The following is a 3,543-nucleotide window of genomic DNA, read 5'->3' as shown; positions in this document are numbered from 1 at the left end:
GCTGGTAGTTTTAGTATGGTCTTGTTTGTGATCCTTTGGGTAAATGAACAAAAGTGGGGTTGCTGGGTCATAGGGGAGCTTTATGTGGAGTCTTTTGAGGAAACTCCATACTGTTTTCCAAAGTGGTTGAACACGTTTACACTCCCACCAAAAATGGAGTAGGGTTCCCTTGTGGCCACATCCCCTCCAGCATCTGTTGTTGTATAAATATGGATTGCCTCATGAATTTGCGAGTCATCCTTGTTCAGGGGCCATGCTAATCTTCTCTGTATCATTTCATTGTTAGTGAATGGGCTACCAGATTAAGCACAGAACATGTTTTTTTTTTTTGGGGGGGGGGTCCGGTCGTGGGCCTGTACTCTGGGCCTGGGCGCTGTCCCTCAGCTCTTCAGCTCAAGGCTAGCAATAGCTCTACCACTTGAGCCATAGCGCCACTTCCAGCTTTTTTCTTTTTGTTTATGTGCTGCTGAGAAATTGAACCCAGGGACTCAGGCATGCAAGGCAAGCACTCTACCACTGAGCCACCTTCCCAGCCCCAGAACATTTTTTATATAGAAAGTGTAATTGATTTTCTTAAACTAGACAATTCCACAAAAAGTAAGTTCAAAAGAATTGTCATGAAATTTTAGAATCATGCATTTCTTACATAAGCACACATTTTTGATGTTGGCATCATTTGTGGAGGGGAAGGGAAAAATATTTAAATAGGAATACAGGAAGACCAATTGCAGCAACGAAAGGAACTTTACAACTTTGGCATCTCTACTATGCCATACCTGCAGATTGTAGTTTGATTGCTTATTTTGAGGTAGTATCACTATGCTGGGCCTGCTTGGACTGTAGTCCTCCAAACACAAGCAAAACACATTGCACCCAGCAAATGGTTAGAGTTTCTGAAAAGTCTTTTTTTTGTCTGGGCTTGCCTGGAAATGCAATACTCTAATCTCTGTTTTCTAAGTAGATAATATTACAGGATTGAGCCACTTTATCCAATAAAAGTATACAATTTCAAGATATCTTGATATTGCCTATATTTGTGCTTAACATATATAGCTAACCTTAATTTTCTCCCTCTTTTGCTTAGTACTCTGAGTTGAAAATATTGATTTTCTTGATATACATGGCTTTGTTTTGGATGGAATCCCCTCACAATCCAAAAAATCTCCCAAAAAGTATATGTCAAGAATCACGGAAAAGAAGGCTTCAGGTTGGGAAAAACCCCACTGATCCTTAACTTATAATTGCAGTATATTTATAGTGTTAGTCAATGCTTTTGAAGAATGAGAAGAGAAGGAAGGCAGAAATGTGAAAGATGTCAGGTCTCTGTAGAATTTCTGTAGTTGTCACTTCATGTTATCTACTTCCTTAAAACTTGATTTATTAAGACCCTCTGGGTGGATATTGGTTGGACTGATTGGTAAACTTACCCAAGAAATGAAGCTGATTTTAGAAGGTGATGATTTGGTAAATAAAGGAATGATGAGAATGAGCACAGATATTGTCACAGAATGAGGCGGCAAGGTTCAATTGCTGAACAGCAAAACAAAGCAGCTTCAAGTCCGATGATCCACATTGAAACATATATAGATAGATGCATATATGTATACATATACACACATACGTGAAAAGGTAAATATCCAGTAGAATACAGAGAAACTTGGTGTGACAAGTATTAAACTATATCAAACTGGTTGCAGGAAAGGTACAGTAAAATATCAATTGTTTAGCATAGATTTTGCATAGATTTGTAAAGGATGAAAATTTTTCCTTCATTTTATACTTTACAAATATCCTTAGTATGTTTTAAGTTTTATTTTATATTGTAGTTGGAGCATCTATACAATGTTGAGAATCGGCATTACATAAAGTATGCAACATGAATACGACAGCCTGCATAGGAAAGTTCATTAGATTCTTATTTCCAATTAACCACCAGGAGAAATGGAGTTCCAGGTCAGATTTTATGTAGCGCACTGGCCTTGAACACAAAAGCACCATTCAGGCCGTGAGTTTAAGCTCTAGGATCTACAGAAACAAAAACACAAAATACAACTTGGAGTTAGATATTTTATAATGAAGCATTTTTATATACTTTACCTTGTTAGAAAGACTAGATTTCTGTGTTAGCTTTATAACCTACCATAATAAGTGATATTGTCCATTTAATAAGCAGAAAGGCTTACTCAGATTTATAAGTTTGAAGGTTTGAGTGTATGTTCAATTGGTTTTATGGCTTTGGTGGCCTATGACAAGACAATGTCAAGGTGGGGAGTATGTCAAAAAGAAATGTTTTTGACCTAGAATGATTAAAGAGAAAAGAAGAAAGTAGATGACAGTCCATGTTCTCATAGGTTTCACTCTGAAGAACTTAATCTCCAAAAGAACTATTCAGGTATTGTCTACAGTCTGGGAGGAAATGGTAAGTCATTTTTCTTTAACACATAGGTCTTTCTGGGGCATTCTAAATTTAAATAGCAACACCTTCACCAATGATAATGACTTGTCCATGGGTGGAAGCAACTAGATATTGCTATAAATTCTAATCAGATATCAGCAGACTAAATATTTTATGGAATTCCTATTAAAACATTTTCTTGCAGGCTGACTGGGTCTTCATACTACACATGTGTATATCTGTGTGTATGTGTGTGTGTGTGTGTTTGAATAAACTAATATAGCAATGTAGCAGATAAAATTATTAGTATGGCCTTTTTCTTCTCATACCATGAAAACTTGCCACAATTCCCAATCAAATTCCATCCAAGATTCAACATTAATGCTGTTCCAAAAGTTCTGTATGCAAACCCATGTACATCTACTTCATTTAAGACGGCAATGGTGCATGAAAATGTTAAGTCTTCCAATTACATTGTCACCAAGGAAACAACGTACAATATTTCCTTTAAAAATATCTAGATTGGCTGGGCGCTGGTGGCTCACATCTGTAATCCTAGCTACACAGGAGGCTGAGATCTGAGGATTGCGGTTCAAAGCCAGCTGGGGCAGGAGAGACCGTGAGACTCCTATCTCCAATAAACCACCAGAAAACCGGAAGTGGTGCTGTAGCTCAAGTGGTAGAGCACTCGCCTTGAACTGAAGAGCTGAGGGACAGTGCCCAGGCCCAGAGTTCAAGCCCCACGGCCGACAATATATATATATATATATATATATATATATATATATATATATATATATATATATATGTATATATATATATATATATATATATATATATATATAGATAGATTGTAGAACACTTTAGCCAGAAAATTAAAGGAGTATACTTTATAGGATTTAATTTAAATATTTAGTCACTGAAATGGATATTCAATATCCACAACTTAGAGACCTTTTAAAACACATAATTGCAAACCTCATCTATTACCATCTTCCGTGAAGACAGTCCTTGCTGAAAACGAACCAAATGTGGTAAACCAATTAAAATGTACGCCATTGTCAAATGCTGTTGTTTTAAATCATGGAAGTGACAGAGCAATTAATGCCAGTGAACAGCTGGTTCTAAGGAGTATGGAAGGTGATTAC

The 3,543-nt window shown here is 36.7% G+C and overlaps 1 non-coding gene across 1 annotated transcript; it reads right to left on the bottom strand.

Annotated features, from left to right (window-relative positions):
* Positions 1-203: 203 nt before the first annotated feature.
* On the bottom strand, positions 204-310 carry LOC122124535. The gene has a single exon (XR_006150585.1). It is a non-coding gene; the product is annotated as a U6 spliceosomal RNA (small nuclear RNA).
* Between the last annotated feature and the right edge of the window lie 3,233 nt (positions 311-3,543).

The sequence above is a fragment of the Dipodomys spectabilis genome, unplaced genomic scaffold (assembly GCF_019054845.1).
Source record: "Dipodomys spectabilis isolate Male_0828 unplaced genomic scaffold, ASM1905484v1 ptg000239l, whole genome shotgun sequence".
NCBI lineage: Eukaryota > Metazoa > Chordata > Mammalia > Rodentia > Heteromyidae > Dipodomys > Dipodomys spectabilis.
Note: the sequence above shows the minus strand (reverse complement) of the source record. Positions and strands in the feature narration are given on the sequence as shown.